The 17,858-nt window shown below is 43.6% G+C and overlaps 1 protein-coding gene across 1 annotated transcript in view; it reads right to left on the bottom strand.

The window, feature by feature from the left end:
- Positions 1-15,482: 15,482 nt before the first annotated feature.
- Positions 15,483-17,858, bottom strand: part of HFM1 (helicase for meiosis 1) — a 136,861-nt gene continuing 134,485 nt past the window's right edge. Inside the window, exon 50 of the mRNA XM_080602814.1 lies at positions 15,483-15,499. The gene's annotated coding sequence lies outside the window, so the exon portion shown is untranslated. The remainder of the gene's footprint in view (positions 15,500-17,858) is intronic.

Genomic DNA, 17,858 nt, shown 5'->3' with positions numbered 1-17,858 from the left:
TTTGACGAAGTGAGTGAAAAAATCTCAAATCCCATATTCATTTAGAAATTTACAGTTTTTTTCTTCCTTTTTTCCCCCCTTTTTTTTACACTGGGCTAAGAAGAAACTATGTAAGTAGGAACTATCATGAAAGAGCTTGTAGAAAGAATCCAATTTATTTATTTATTTATTTTACTTCAGTGGAACTACATGTGTACAGGGGCTCATTTTTTCCAGATTTAATCCTTCTCTTCTGGAGCCTGGGAGACTTGCAGAAGGAGAGCCTGGATCTCTTTTCACTTTGTTTTACGGGAATATTATTTTGATTATCATTTTACTACTATTTAAAAACCCTAGAAGTTCCTGCAGCTGTTTGGTCACATAATAACAGACAGGCTCTAATTTCTCATGCATGGTACCCAGCATGGTGTATCAGAGAAAAGGCCCCAAACCTGCTCCTGAATTCTAATAACCGCGTGTGTCACTTTGTAGGAGATCAGAATCCTGTCCAAATTCTGCAAAGTCTAACAGAACAACAGGCGCCAAATGACAAAACCTATCAGAAGAAAGAGAGTAAAAAGGCACATCTTTGTTTCAGATCTTCACAGCTTCAGTACTGGCAAGAGAAATGTCAAGGTTTCCAAAATAAAGCCAGTTAACTACTGTAACTGCTATTAAATATAAACAAGGACATAAAAATAGAGATGTTGGAAGCCAGGATAAGAACATTTGAAACAGTAGCTATGTATACAATGACAGTTTTGTTAGCATCGCCTGCTCCTGGGGCTGTGCAGCACCACCGGCTGCGGCCACGCAGGGAACAGAGGCAGGAACCTTTAGGGCCTCCAGCACCCAACCAGCCAGGGGCAGTCCCAGGCCAGGTGGTTGTGCAGTGATGCTGCAGCCTGGTGGGAGCAGTAACGGGACTGCAGAGACACACATCTTGCTCCTCTTTACTGTTGTGCAGGAGACGTGCTATGCAAGGAAGCAGCAAGACTGCTTTCGCTGCCATTTGCCCCAGTAACTCCCCTCATCTTAGCTGATTCAAGCAAGCTAAATTCACGACAGTAGCCCAGTTGTTTTAAAGGCTCATAGCCAGAGAAGAATGGATTAGATCTATTCTGCTGCTGTGGCAGTAAGACAATACATGCTAACATCCTAAACCAGATAAAATAACTTGGAAGATAATATAAAAGTGAGAACTTAATGGGCATTAGTTAGTCTCTTAAAAATATCGCTATTTTCCTTGCATAGAGACAGCTGTTGAATAAATGCACTGCTCAGCACTGATCATCCATATGACATGGTAGATGAAGATAGCGTTTTCCTAAGTAAGAATTATGCTCTTGCCTGTACACAAAATTGTATCCATTTAATTTAATGAGTAAAGAAATGGATGCAGCACAGCCAATATGCAGACAAAATTCAGGGGGTAAAATAACATTGCATGCACCTAGCCAAGACTTACAATTTTAGCAGTCTTGTGTTCAGTCCAAGCACAACACAAAATGATTGAGATCCTAGATGTGAGGAAGAAGAGAAATAAGACTGTGATCCACAACCTGTGGAGTCCGTGCTGGTCTTTCAGAGCTGTGAAAAGAAAACAAACAGGATTGTTCATCTGCAGAATTACACTTAACTGTTATGTAAGATGTGGTCATTATTGGACTACTACTGGTGTTTCAGTTAAACGAAAGAAATATGCTAAAATAATCAACAGATGTCATTAAACTACTGTGGTGTTGAACATATATTGCACTTAAAAATAATGAATGTTGACAATTCATTATTTAAGGTTTTATGGTAATACCTCCATGATAAATATTTTACAAATTCTGAAGTCAGGAGTAGGGAGGAGAAGTCTGCACACTACAAACTGCCACAAAACCAAAGAGTTGTCAAAACAAAATGAGCTATAAAAACAATAATATTCAGGCAACATCACTCTCATTAAACACCTAATGATGCCACAGGCACATTAGTAGGGAAGTGCTCATGAGGATCACGAAGAATTAGGAGAAGATAAATAAATAAAAACCCTGTCCCTAATACCGCTTGCCAAGTGGTTTGTACATTCTGCTGCAGGCAGTTTCTTGAAAAAGATGGAGACGTGAGTGAAGACAGTCAGTGGCTATTAGATGCTGATGATGGAGAGGGCAAACAGAGGAATTGATGGTAGAGATTAAGGGCTGCATTTTGCTTTCAGTTATTGTCTCACATCTCAACATTTCATAGTATTTAAATGAATTTGTTACATAAGGCATTTCTCCCGTCTATGCTGCTCAGCAGCCATATTCTCCTTTCTGGTATGGACTGCCTTGGGAAAGTTGCCAAGCTGTGACAGAGCAGTGCATGAAAGGAAATCATGCTCATGTGCTGGGGGTGGGGAAAGCTGCAGGTGAACAGATCCAGTGCAGCAATGTATATACAGGCTCCTGTCTCAAAAACTCAGGGTTTAAATGAAATGGGAGCCAGTACACTTTTACAAAAAAATGCACAGGGCTGCTAGAGACCCCAAACCATCATGTTCATTTGCTCCAGGGAAGGTATGAGCACAGTGCAATAGGATTGCTCAAGGCTGCACAGGCTGCTGCCTTAGCAGATCGGAAGAACAAACAAGTATTTCCTCTTAAAATGATGGAAAAGCCCCATGCAGCTTTGGAGGCCATTCCTGACAGAAGCTGAACATCTCCTTTACACTTGCAATAGATCTGGAGCTTTTAATTAAAGACAGAGGGAAACGAGGGTGGACCCAGACTCTTATGGGAGTAAGCTACTACCTGCCTGCCAGGACCTGCCCAAAAGACCAGGCTCTTCCTACAGAATTCAGTGAATGCCCTCACTGTTTCTAATATTCATTATTCTATTTATTAATAGCCAAGCTCTAAGGTAGTTGTTGCCTTTTCATCTCTAAACCTCAAAGTGCTTTACAAGGGAGATTATTATCAACAAAGGAACACAGACATCTGTATTTGGGCTTTGGCACATAAAGAGCATCTCAGTTCACCAGCACAGTAGATTTGCCAATGGAATCATAGAATCGTAGAATATCCTGAGCTGGAAGGGACCCACAAGGATCGTCGAGTCCAACTCCTGGCACCACACAGGTCAACCCAAAAATTCAGACCATGTGACTAAGTGCACAGTCCAAACACTTCTTAAACTCTGACACGTTTGAACTTTACTCTAGCCACCTGCCCTGGAAACAACCTCCAAATCTTAAGGGGGATGGGGGGAGCCTTTTCAGCAGAAGTTCAGTGACACCAACATTTACAGAGCATTAGGCAGTCCTGCACAACACCACACCTGGCTGAAAAGACTCTCAAGGAGACTCTCACCTTGAAGTCTACAACACTGGGGCAACCTCTGGACGCCACTACATCAGACCAGGATTTGTCACCATGAGCTATTGCTGTCGATTAAAGCAGTGAGCACTTTTAACTGCTCCATACCCAAAGACAAGATTTACCATCCTTTTGCCATCTTCAATTGTTATAGTAAAAGGTGAGGAAATGTGCTTGGGCTGATAAATTTTTTGGCAATTTTGCACTGCACACAGACTAGGATTTTTCATCTTAATGACCTGCAGCTGAAACAGATGTTTTGCTTTAGTGTTTTAAAAGCACTTCACAAAACTTAACACTACTCTATTCTTTCACAGTGCAGAAAAAAAAGATGTTTGATGTCGTTACTCACATAACAGAACAATGTGAAAAATGGAAACAGATGTTTCTCATTTAAGCATGAATAAGAAGGAAGTGAAAGAAAAAAGATGATGTAGAGGTAATGATTAAGAGAAATGTGAGGGCTTGGTTAAGTCAAGACAATTTCTTATGGATCTCCAGTCAGTCCTGAAACATCTTTCTAACGACTTGGTCCCTGATTCAGCAAGCACATGGAAGTGCTTAATTCCAGCTGTGGATGTTGTCTCACTTGCTTCATTGATAATATTTTTAAAGCTGTATAGCCAAATGAATGTTTTATAGTTAGCAGTTGAGGATGGAGGGATCAACAGCATTGTTCCTGTAGATAGTAAAGCACTGACTCTTCATAAACTACAGACATCTAAATTTGAATATCAGCATAGAAATAAAGACAAACTGAAAATACTTTGCTTCCTGAAACCAGAAGGGCTTTGTTTTTACTGCAGCACAGACAGTGCATCATGAGACCCTGCAGCAGCAAGCAGGGCCCCATTATTTGCTCCCTGCCAAAAGCCCCAATTCCCCCAGGGCGACGGTGCCCGGCAGCTGGGCCCTGCTCCTCTGGCACCCGCCTCTCATGTCTGCCTGTCCCCAGCAGGAGAGCTCCTGCTCCAGCTGCATGGCCCCTCTGAGTAGACACCTTTAGGAGACCTCCAGTGACTCCGCTTTCACTGCAGAAAAGCAACCCCTTCCCAGTCCTGATAGTTCCGTGTCTGGCAGGATTCAGATGCAGTCTGAAGAACACACCTTTCAATGTTGGTGCAACTTTTTGTCTAAAATTCCCATGGCAGGTGAAGGATCCAAGCATGCCAATGCAGACCCTTGGGCTTAGAAAAATTGTCCCCCTCCTTCCTTCCCTCCCTCCCTCCAGAGTGGAGCCTAGGCCCAGAGCCTCCCCAGGTCTCGCCTGGCAGAAGGCAGGGACAGCCAGGAGAGAGCTGCGGATCTAACCCCCCCCCAGGAGAATCCTCCCAGCGATTTCAGCACACCAAGCGCCTGCTCAGTTTCCACTCTTTGTTACCGCTGAGAAAATTACGCTGTCTCCAGCCTTACAGAATTGTTTTTGGTCCATCTACACCAGCACACTCTGCCCTTTCCAGTGCAACCTGGCCCCAACCAGCCTTGCAGAACTGCAGCTACTCCTGGTGTTTCCAAAAAGGAAGAATGGCAAAAGAAATGTTCAGATTCCTTGTGGATTACAGCACTGTTAAAAAAAAAATCCCTTTGTTTCCAGACTGTACTAATCTGTTAGGAACCATCGGATAGAAATACAGAGCAGTATATAAGTCCTTTTACAAAGGAATACTTAGAAGGAAAAATTGAAAACTAAGATTCAAATTCTTGTTTGAGTTTTAAGGAAATGTTCCAATTCTAGGAAACTGTTACCTTCCACTCACTGTTTGTAATATTAAAATAATGTTTCTGAAATTGTCACTGATTTCAGCACAGTTGCTGAGAGAGATTTGGCCCTGAGTGCAGTCCACAGACTGTGCATGCAGAATTAATAATCTCGTTAACATTAGTATGTGCAAATGTTCCTAGGATGCAAAGAGATTTGTATTTCAGATTAATATTTTATGGGAATTTTGTGTGTACATGATAAATGAATAAATGGAGAGACACAAGGGGACATGCAGAACATGTGCTTCAAGCGTGAGAACTGCATTAATTCTTAAATGTTTGCAATGGCCACAAGATAGTTAAGGAACAAAAAGATTTATTATTGTAATTACATAGGAGGAGAGAGTAAGAGAAGAAAAATGAGAGATCAAGGGAGCTGTTTCATGTCACAGTTCCTCCAGCTGCAGAGCTGGCTTGAGAGGTTCTCCAAAGCCTCCGGCCCCCATCCTGTCTATGTGATGTGCCTTCCCCTGGCTGCAGATTACCATCCCTTCAATTCTGCCAATTCCAACTCTTTGCATGTTCAAGCTCTTAACCAGCTCTTAATCACAACACAGAGTCACACCCTTACTCGGCTTGGTCTCTCACTCATTTTCATCTGCTATGTAACAAGGGGCAATACCATATCTCAGCACTGATACAGTGCTGCGGATATGAAACAGGGGCACAGAAGGGAGACTGAGAGCAGGTCTCAGAGCTGGGGTTTGAAAAGGAGGGTTACTTGGAGAGATCACTGGTTCCCCGCTGCTTCAGGTCCTGGGTCACCCCCTTCCACACCTTTCCAGTTGTCCTTGTTCTGCTGAAGTTATGTTGCTACTCTGGAACAGCACAAAGCTCCCTCATGCTTCAACTATGAAAAATGTAACATTGTATTTGTCCAAAAACCTACATAAGTAAAAGAAGATCCCTGAGGGGATATTATTAACTGCCTGCTACTTATCATTGATGGTTATTCTCTGAGACAACTCTACTGTTTAATCTTTATGCTCTCAACAATAACCCTCTCTCTTTTTGATCAAGTGTTTAATTTTCTTGAAAGATTTTCTCTGACTTTAGTTATTATTGAAAGGGATTTTAATTTTACCCCAACTCTTTAATGGCTAAATCTTGCATATCCGCTATTTCAGATAGGGGTATTCCAGTTATTCTAAGTAAATAGTTCAAGGATTTGGTCTTGATAGGTAGCTGGAAAATTTCAAATCAAAACAAAATTGAAATTGCTCTTTCTGTTCCACTCCAGAATAGAGTTTTTAGTCTCCCTGAGTAACCTGTCAGTGCATTGGAATAAGAAATGGATACTGCTAGACTGCTACAGAGCATACTCCTGTGTCAGGGAGTTTCATCAGCATGAGTGGCAGCCCTGTATGTGAAATCAGTTAGCTGGTTATTTCATCTGCAGCTGATCAAAGATAAACAAGATAAAAAAGACAAACAAAGGGAAGTGGTGAAGTAGAATGTATTCTTACTTTCCTAGTCTCCACAGGCAGTATTATCGCTAAATTTCCTCTAATTGTTTACAGTAGAACTTTAAAGAATAACAGTAGAGAAAAATAAAGAAAAAGCCAGTTGAGGTTCAGCAGAGAGCAAAGCCCAGAAGCCTTTGAAGCCTGCTTGCTTTCCCTTCCCACAAGCATCCTCAATTCTTCCCCATGGTCACTGTAGCTCTGCAGCCCAGTCAAAGACCAGGTTATGAGTAAATATCTAATAATATTTGGGAGAGCCCCTTTGGGAGATTCCAAACTGTTCTGGAGCCAATAAAATATTAGGTTGGGCCCTTGAATTTGTCAACTCTACTCCATGTTCCCAATAGTGGCTTACTGTCTTTGCTTGCCCTGTCTGAAGGGGCATGTGTGAAATCACGGAGCCTTGGTCTACTCTCTCTGTGCTCTGTTCAGCTGTGTGCCTTTCCCAGAGACCCAGGTTCAAAATGAGAGCTCAGCATGTCTTTCTTGCAAGTTGAAGGAAGATGGCCCTTCATTCATCTTTAACAATCTTTTCTACTATAATCCATCTTCACAGGTACCCTCTCGGTATGGAGTCACTCACAGGATGAAATCAGAGAGGTGCCAAGTGCTGCACAGGACACAGCTACTCCGTGACCAGGAATTCCAGTGAGGAAAAGACTTGAGTGAAAGTGAGCAGGGCCAAACACACAGCAGACATGAGGGTATGTAGATCTAAATCTCTACATCAAACTCTTTTTTTCCCCATCTGTAAAAACAGCATTGAAACACTACCCTATTTCTCAAGAAAGTTATTAGGGATAATAAAATAATTGACGCGTATATAATACCATATTAGCACAAAAATCATTTCCCTAAACCAACGTACTTTCAAATATTTCAGTTGAAGGCAAATTAATTTTACAAACAGGTACGATACAGACTATAAATGAGGGCTAGTAACTTCAAGATGATCTCCTTAAGATGAATCCAATATTGCAAAGTCTTTCAGAATATGTATTTACTTCCCATTGCATTTCTTTTGAGGCAGTTGGACTCAGCAGCCCCATTTGCTTTCTCAGCATTCAATGCCAGAGTACACAAGCAGTATGGGTGGAAAGAACACAGCAAGAGAGATATGTAATCACCAAAGAATAGCAGCAACAGACTTCAAAAGAGCAAGATTCTCACAGCAGGTCAGCTGAAGTGGCAGCTGTGTGTTTCTGGGCTAGTACCAAGTGTCCACCACCACCTTGCAAGAGCCTTGTGACTTTAGATTTTATCTCCACTGACTGAAATACATAAATATTTCTAACAGTACTGCTGCTTCTCAGAAAGCACCAGTTCAGCCCCAGCATAGGACAAACTTTTCCAACACTATTTTTCGAATCTCCAAGGCTCAAGAGATGTGTGGAGAATCTTTCTGTGCTGCCCTTCACAGTTGCATTCAGATCTTCCCTGCTTAATGAGCCATGGGCTGTTGCTCTGAAACAGAGGACATTAACAGTTCAGAAAAAAATAAACCCCTGCAGATTAATCACCTGGCTTCCTCGTGGGCCCAATTCCAATCAGCAGACAGTGTGAAAGCAGAATATCACCATGGACACTGTCTGACTGATAAGCACGTTAGCTGATCGCTACACCTGGCTTTGACAAGCATGTAGTATATGGGTCCTATTCCATTGTTCATTTCAAAGAAATAACAGAGGACTCCAAATGTCACTATATTCACAAAAATTGACAACTGTGTAGCCATCATGATTCTCTTTGCATTCCCCTTTCTCTGTGCCAGTGAAATGATGTCTATTTCACACTTCTTCACTTTTAAAGTGAATGTTTTATTGCTTTCTAAATGGCAGTAAACTGCTGTTTAAACAGTAAATGTGGTGGACCCTTCTGGGTCCTTCTGGGACCCTTCTGGGTCCACCACACAGTAATCCTTGCAAAGTCCAGGATCTTAATTCACCCTGAGAACTACACGTTGCTAGAATCTGGCCACTAATGGTTCTGCTCCTTGGTAAACCACTAGTAGTTTTATTATTACTTAACCCATCCACTCCATCTTAGTATAAAAGTGGTAGTATGAAAAGGAAACAGGATTAAAAGTTGGCCAAAAGAATGGCAAACCCTTTGCCAAACCCTAAACATAGCATAGGTGGGACACAGTGCTTAATTCTCTAGAAACACAGAGAAAGGAAACAGCGAAACAACCAATTGTGCTGTTATCACAGTCTGCCCCATCACACAGCAGTCAGCTTAGAAAACACAGATGGGATGTGGCAGTAAACAGTTAAACACACCTGAACTGCTCCAATTTATGTATCAACAACTGCCCCATCGCCATAAGCCAACTCTTTACCCCTGCCTGCTCCACAGCCTTCCGTGGTTTGGGAGACTTTTTGAACAGTGATTCTATCATAAAATGAAGTAAATACCAGCTCTACCTCTTGCTCATTTCTTACTCACCTTCAGTCTCTTTTTGGGTCAAATCTCAGTCCCCCTGAACTCATTTAGCATATTAGCAAGGAAGGGTGAACACCCATCCTCATTTCTTCCCCTCACAATCTACCAGCTTGTTTCCCAACGTCTCCATTGTTATAGCCCGTAGAGGCTACAGGAGCGTGCTGCTTTGATTGTCTCTACCTTATCCTTCCAACAGGTCATGCAGGTCAGTGGCATACCTGGAATAAACTGGCACTGTTATTTCAATTGTCAGTCATGCTTCAGCTGGAAGGCAGAGTCCCATTAGCAGGGAGACTGAAGTGCTGTAGAGCAAAGCAGAGGACAGTAGCCTCTTTGATGGCAACTGTGCGTTTCAGCTCCTGCCTGTTAACAGGTATCCACAGGCACCGCTGTTCCCCTGGCTCTGTTTCCCTTTGATCATTTTGTGTTGCTATTGGAACACTTCAGTAAAGAGGGCCCCTGTGACCGTGCACAGGCTAGATCCTCCACAGATTAAAAGCCAAAAAAAGACATGGTGTTTTTCCTGAGATGAGGGTTTGGCCCTGTATTCTTAGTGTTTCTCTGCCACCAAGCAGGGTCTCATCAGGCAAGATGCTGAGCGCACTGGGTCTAAGACCAAGTGAATGGAGTACACACAGCACCACAGATTCCCTAGAAAAGGTCCTTTACAAAGAACAAGCTGGATGTTACCAAATGAGCTGTATGTGGACTCCCTGTAAATACAACAGAGCTTCAAACTGGACTTCTTTGTAGAACTCCAGCCTGTGCTAGGGTTGCAAGCCCTCAATCTGTGCACATTAATTCCTCACTTCTTTGTAGAGGCAAAAACACTGCTGAGAGGGATGCAAACATATTTGTTTTATGATGATGCATAAAGACACTGCCTGGAGTCTCCCAAACAAGCTTTTCCTTCGCTTTAGTGGCATGCAAACAGTGCACACTACATGCTTTAAATGGGATTCGAGTCACTTTTTTCATTGCTACTAGAGCAGGTACTGCTGGAGATAAAAGCAACTGTCTCAGAAGAGCAGGTATGACATCTGGTACATAGCACCAAAAATAATAAATCTTTAACTTCCTCTCTTACCTGCCAAACCTGCTCCAAAGAAATAAACCTGGGAAATATTACAAATGCACACTGCTCTCTGATTTCAAAGGAAGAACTGACCTATTTTTTCTTTGCCCATTTTAAACATTTCCTATGACAAAGTCAGTTTACTAAAACAATAGGTTATGTTTGGAGTAACCCAAATCATGACAGAAAACTACATGCATATGACAAAGCCAAGTGGCCTGATGTTTGCACAGGAGGTAATTCACGCTGTTAACGCTATTTATAGAGCAGCAGCACCTTGGGGACCCAGTCAAGCTCAGCACATGTACTTGGTAGGCACTATACAAACATGAAACCTGATAGTCTCTCCCCTGCAGTGCACTCATACTTGGGATTTATGGAGACTGATTGTGTCAGTCGCCATGCAATTTGGGAGCAGTCCTTTGCAGAATTATTTTCTCTGGTCATATTTGCGTAATAAATATTTTCCACATCTGTTCAATAGTCTACCTGGCTTATAAAATGGGAGATTTGTGTATTGGCAGAGGTGACCTACTTAAATCAGGAACAATTAAAGACCCACTTCCTATCTACAGGCTTGACTAAGGAACCACACACAGAAAAAAAATCAAACAAGAAATCAGGAAATATTTCTCAGTGCTACAATTCTGGTCATATGGGAGGGTCTATGGGGGGATCAAAAAAGGCAGTGCTTGTGATTATTAGCAATGTAAATAGGACACATTTGGAGGCTGTCACCATCCCAATCGCTCATCTGCTTTTATTAGTCTTCGTTCTTTATTCTTATTGTCTTTGGTTTTCAGTGCTTGTCATTAAAGTTAGTTATGTTATAGGCATCTGTTTAGCATATTCTATATGAAAATGCAAATGGAGATGAAAAGCAGTAAAATAAATATATGCAGTTTCCATATCACATATATATTTGACTGTAGCACATCAAATACAAAAGAATTGTTTATCACTTCAAAAGTCTGCTTGTTCGTTACGTGCATTTCTTTTTTACCAGCAGATGGCAGCTTACCATTATTTTAAATAGGTTCCTTTGTTAATATCTGATATTTTTAAGTCCTACGTGGTTTGTAAAAAGCCTTGAGCCCATCTCAAAGTTAATTTTTAATTCGATTTCCTTGTGCATCATCCACTCTAGAAAAAGTAATCCGGACTGAGCTATCTGTTTCAGTTTACAACCCTGCTGTTGACTGAGGCTAAACATTATCTATAGAGTTACCTGACAGCACCAGCAGGCATTATCCAGCCTCAAACATTCACTGCTGCTACCAGTCCCCTGAGGTCCACCTTACACTTCCTGACTCCCATCTGCGTTGGGGGAATTGCATACAACGTAATTAACACCAGTAGCAGGAAATGCATGAAGGATGTGACTGTACAAAGGGGCCAGTGGTTTATCTACCTCTGTGTCACTTGGGCACTGTCTGAATTTTAGATAACAAAGAGTTAAAACTATTGTCGTGGCAGCACGGGGCTGCCTCCAGCACTTCAGCAAGGAGGACCATGGGCACAGGGAATCTGTGCCAGGAGACACAGCCTGCAGGGTGCTTCCAGAAACTCTGCTGGTGCCCAGGACCACCCTCTAACCCAGTCAGAGGCACAACTACAAGACGATCCTGACTGGTCTCGCACAGGGCTGACAACAAGTGCTTTCCTGGTGAAAATTTCCAGCTGTGAACGCAAACAAAATGAAGGGATGGGTCTGTCAGTCACATGCTGCTTTAACACATGGGCACCGATTTACCCTGGGCATTGCTTGACAGCCCTCACAGGCACAGCATTGCCAACCACATCCTAAAAGCAGGCACTGGGGAGAGACTAATGCACCAGAAGCCTCATTCTCCACTGAAACTGTGGCAATACTGCTCAGTCTGTGTGAGCCCAACTCCCCTCCTCCTGCCCCAATGACTCCCTCCTCTGTGTCAATACCAGCATTCAGGCCAGCAAGATGAGGCTGGATTTGTTCCTCCTCCAACTCTGCCACCCACCACAGCACGCAACTGCTCCTTTTGACAGCATCAGCCACAGAGATTTTTAGAGGACTGAAGCAATCACACGGACCCCAGCTTCTTGCAGGAGCAGCACCGAAATGGCAAGGAAGAGCAGAACTCCTCTCACCTTACACCACAGACATGCCAGCCCAGCCTTTTGTGATGTGATGGTATTTCAGGCATATACCCACTTCTGCCAGCTCTTCAGCCACTGAGCACGATGGTGGGTTGAAACAGACTGCAGAGAAAACGGGAGTGCGAGGTAGGAAAGGGCTTCCCTCACCTGCCCACAGGCTGGGGACAGACTGGTTTTGTGGGATTTTGTTCCTTTGTTTTTTCATTTTGCTTGCATGGCAAACTGCCCTTTCCCTAGGGCTGCACAGGTCCTCTCAAGTCCTGCAACTTTTGAATTTATGCGTTCCTTGTATTCTCACACTGAAGTGGCAAACAGGTTACAACCCAGAGATGGTTTTGCATCTGTTAAACAACTAAACAAATCTAAAAGTTCCTAAACAAAGAGTACTGCTACACACCAGCCTGTGGGCTATCTTGGGAATGCAGGGCTTTCTTTTGCAAGCAGTCCCACTTAGCCTCTTTTTAGTGATTTGCAGAGGGAGTGAGAAATTCATCAGCGCTAGTAAATTAGGAGAAGCTGAAAACAACAGAGTGCACAGATGCATTATACAAATGGAGAAAGAGAGCTGAAAAACATGGGGAGGAGAAAGGAAATGTGACATTATTTGGGAAAATCAGGAGTGCGTTACACTGCAGGGAGTAATAGGACACACATGTACATGTGACCAGGTGCCAGCTGACGAGGGAAAGGGCCAGGGGAAGCGCCCGCACTTCTGTGCCACTGGATCCTTTCACAACAAAATGGCTCCCATATAGATGGGGCTGGATCCACCTCAGAACCTACAAGGAGGAGCAACAGGATGACGAACAGGAAAGGAAACTGCATTTTGAATATCACAAGAAGCCGCTGACACCAAGATGAATGATGTGCTGCCAAAAAGTTCATCATCTGGGACTTTTAAAGCTAGGCTGGACAAAATACTCAAAGATGTGCCAAGAGAGACAGCTCAGCACTATCAGGAAGGGACTGACTAACAGGCTAATTCTGAAGATTCCTGAAGATGCAGAACACTGGGTACCCATCTTGAGGTCTGCATAGGCAGAGCTGTGCGTGTAAAATAAGACTGATACAATTCCAGCAGTCTTTTGTAGGAATAAAAAGCAAATGCATGTATGTATGAATCACTCAATGACTTTTTAGCTTTTCATAGTTCCCGAGACAATCATACAAGCAGAAAAGACATGTCAGTCAACCTCTTTTCCTTGTGCAACTGCATAGACAAGAAGGTGTCCAAGTGAACCTGAAACCATCCTATCAACTTCTGTTTCCATCTGGGAATTACTTTAAGTAATATTCAAAATAGATTTAACATCAGTTATTACTCTGTTTGATTATTGCATTCCTAGGATAATGGATTTCAAAATTGTACTTTCCAGTTGAAGATTAAAGAGCTACTTCTAGGCTTCCTACCTTCTTTAATAAAGTAAGATTCAATCTAGTCTCAAAAGTTGAACATTAATATAGAGATTTGCTGTCATCTTAGTAAGTGTTAGCAGTAATCATTTAGCATTCCCATTACTTTCCCACCTAAATCTCATCTACTCATGTTGAGAAGAAAATGATTTCTTATACACGTCACCTTCATCTTGCAGACACTGAGGGATATGTCCCAGTGTTGGACCTCAGCTTTTCTGCTCTGCCTGGAAGAGTGAAAGCAGGTTTGCACCTGAGGGCAGAAGGAGGGCAGCTTTTCACACCTGTGACACACAGGTACCCCCTGACCTGAGCAGCTTGCTCCCTCTCAGGGGAGGCGGTTGTGTTCAGAGGAAAACACAGCTGGCTCACTGCATGGTCGGTGTAAAAATAGCATCTAGAAGCCACATTTGATGCTGCAGTGCGTAGTCAGCATTGGAAAGCAACACACTTTCCTCCAGAGTGCAAGACAAGCAGGGATCCTCTTAATTGTCCGATCATGCACATCAGCAAGCAGTGGAAGTCCATTTAGCTAGCCTTGCACTTCTTCTATGCACATCATCACCTTCATATTGCAGGGAAAGTCCCAGCACTTGCCTGTGACTACAGCGTATGCCCCCAGAAAGAGGGGCCGGGGGAAGGAGGAACAGAAGACATATCTCTTGGCAAGGTGCAGAGCCTGGCCCTCTCAATCTCCCCTTGCAGAGCTGAGGTTAGCTCCTGGTCCTGCTGCTGGTGAAAACCAAGGGAAAATCCCACATCCTGATGAGAGTCTGGAGCAAAAGTATGCTCCATGGATTTTGTCTGAGATAGAGTGTTGCTTTATTTCAAAGTTGACCTTGCTAAAACACGAGTTCTAATCACCACACGATACAGTATGGAGAATCTCTTAATTTACCCAGAATCTGCCTCTAGGCCAAGAGCACTCAGCCTCTTCGTAATCTTCTGCACTGTGTCATATTAAAAGTTAAATCAACAGCAGGACTCAGCCTAGGTTTGCCACTCTACAAACGTGCACTGGGAGGAAGGAAGAGTTGCAATCCGAGCCCAAAAGCCCTGGTGTGCATTTCCTCCCCACCCCCTTCTTTCCCCCTGGCTTTATGCCAAAAGCAGAGCAGCAACCAGGTGACCTTATCTGCTATCAGCACCTTCTGTTTTTCTGTGTTTCCTAGCAGGACACAGAGAAGCCATGATGCCGAACAACTACAGAATCTCGCTTTGCACCAAATTTTCCACCTCCCTTGTGAGGCACCATGCCAAACTCTTTGCCACTTGAGTGATACGAAAAGCAGATGAAGGCTGATCAAAAACTGCAGTTTTGCCCATGATATGCAGAGAATGTATAATTAGAAATTAATATTTATGGACTATGTTCCTCTATCATCATTTTTCTGCCACAAAGTATCGCTACAATGTCACTTAGAAGACAATAAGGGTTGAGAAGTCTCTGAGTGGAGAAACATGGCAGAGTACCACGCAGCGAACAGAAGGAGATCAGAGCCTCACAGTACTTGGCTCTAATGAGACAGTGGCCCGCAGGACCACGACAGAGCAGCCCAAGGACAGGAGAGCTTCAGGACATTAAATACCTGGTGGCTGAGAGCTGGTGCAGCTGCAGCAACCAAGACAGGTTTGTCTTCATCTGCTGTGAGCAGAGCTGTGGGCTCCTTCCCGGTGGAGGCGGACGTGGGTCAGGTCACGTGCAGCTGTGTCCCTGGAGTCCGGCTTCCTGCAGCATGCTCTGCAGAGGGCAGCAGCTCAGTCAGCTCAGGAACTGAAGCCAGTGAAAACAACTCAGCCTCTCTCACGTCACGTCTTACTGCATGTCCCTGCACAAGAGCTCTGCCTTTGCCTGTTGATTTTTGGGTAAAGTCCTAGGAATGAGCCTGGCACCAAAAAAAAAGAATGGAGCTTCTAAATAACTGGATGCTTTAAAATATTTGTACTATAGTGAGTGTAGCAAATCTGAGAATTAAATGTATGGCAGAAATTCAGGATTTGACTGTGTGAAGCAGGCCACACCACATCAGAAGCCAACCTACGACTAAAATCAGGAACAAAACAAGACCTGGTCACCAACAGAACGGAGAACACCCTCAAGTGAAGCAAAGAGCTGAAACAAAGAGACCCATTTGTGTCAAATACCCTTTTACCTCCTGGCAGCACATAAACTCCAAAAGGCCAAACTTGCTTTTGTGGCAACTTTTCTCTGACTAAGAACCTGGGGTTTTAGTCTAGCATCTGAGGAGATCTTTGGACAAGCTGCACGCTGCTACATACTCTGCAATTCTACTTGGCTGGAGTGTTGGACAAATGCAAGACTAATTCTCCATCCAAGACTCATCTACTGTGGAACATATGATGAAGCAAGTATACACTGGCTAGGTCATTGGGTCCTATAAAGTACAAATGTGGCAAGGGTTACTAACAAAAGAAATAGCAGGATGTTCTGGAGTTTCATTTACAGCTTGTTTATTGAAAGTAAGGATACTTACCCTGGAGTAAATTTTACTCAACAAAACTCAAAGTTTAAGTAAATGCAAATAGCCTACCCTGAAAACGTGAAAAATAAACAAAATATAATTTAATTTAATTTGAGCACCCAAGCAAGTCATTCGCAAGTCTTTTTAATGTTCAGAAAGAAAAAGACTTAGTTCAATCTCTACAAATGGTTTTACTTATTCCTGTTACTTTCCATCTCTTGAGGATAATCTACTCCTAATAAGGACAATTGCTTAGATTTATTACCCCACTGAGGTCTCGTTAAAGATCTAACAAAAATCCTATTTAAATGAAAGGACAACAGAATCTTTAAAGTCTGTGTAGAGTTTAATTAAAACCTGAAACAGAATCCATGTCTTCATGCATAAGAAAAGCAAAAACAGATTTCAAAGCTGTTAAACTACATGTAATTGGTATAAACTACCCATTGAGCCAAAGTTAAAAAAAGTAGGCTATCACATGAAATTTGGAGTCTATTAATAAATAACAAACCTGATAGAAGTGCATGGCGCCACGTTTTTGCATGCATTTTTTAATTTTCCTAATTTGCTAGGCATATCTTAGAGTAAACATGAGACATACTAGCTGTTAAGTTGAACAAATCCAAAAGGGACAAAAAAAGAGGCTGACTGAAATCAATGCATTAACATACACCAGCGTTTAAAAACGTTTCATAATGTTCCCAAAGAGAGCATGTAAACTGCAGCAATCTCAGTGCAAAACTGCTGTAATCTGTGTTCCCATGTAGTCATTATTCACACATGGGAGTATACAGTTCCTACAGTAATTTTTCATGCATGAATTCTTTAAAACCCAAAATCACTGACATAAATACACAAGGGGGACCTCCCTTTCGAAAGTTAGCATTTTATGAACTCTGGAAGGGAATGTGAAGATAAATGCCAGTCTGACACAGCTCTCCTGTAGGGGCCTGTGCAGCCCTCTACAACTGCAGGCACACCAGAGTCTCCCCAGGCCAAGAGCCACCAGCAGCCCCTCAGCCCGTAGCTGCAGTGCCAGACCCATGTCTTCCAAAGTCTCCCTTCCCCCTGCCACCATGCAACTGGGGCTGCGTGTGTAAGGAAGGGAGGTCAGCCCGACAGCTACTATGGGCATGTAATTTCCTCCTCAGGAGATAATAAATTCTGAGGAAAAAAAAAAAAAAAGTTCCTTTGCTTATTTCTGTATTAAATAAAAGCCACTTTTGCTTCTCTGCTTTTCCACGCGATGAAGGCTGATGGGCTGAGCACGGCCGGCACACAGACGGGCTGTGCTGAGGAAGCCCACGCAGGGCAGCTACACGCAGCGGTAAGCGTACCGCAGCGGCTGGGAAAGGGGCAGCAACATAGCGGCTGACCCTGCTGGCTGGCTCAGCCCGCCCAGAGGGGCGGCAAGAACGGCAAAGCACGGCCGTCACTGGGGAGCCGCAGCCCGAGGCGGGCCACGAGTCCCTGCCGGACAGCCCCGCGGCACGGCGTGCCAGCCTGCCCCCTGCGCTGGTCAGCCTCGCGTGACTGATGTAACCCGCTTTGTTAAAGCACGCATCATGCCCGCGGCAGGTGGCCGTCTTGCTATTGAGGCTGTTCCCCGTTTCAACGGCAGCTCCTCCCAGCGCCGTCCTACACAGCCAGCACCTCAGCTCTGCAGTGCCTCACATCCGGCTAGAGGCCGCAGAGCTGGGGCCGTGTGACGGGGCCGTGTGACCGGGCAAACCAGCGCCCTGCGCGCCCCGGAGCCGCCTCC

This window comes from Anser brachyrhynchus, assembly GCF_964034855.1.
Source record: "Anser brachyrhynchus genome assembly, chromosome: 8".
Lineage (NCBI taxonomy): Eukaryota > Metazoa > Chordata > Aves > Anseriformes > Anatidae > Anser > Anser brachyrhynchus.
The sequence above is the reverse complement of the archived record's forward strand: the minus strand, read 5'-3'. Positions and strand labels throughout refer to the sequence as shown.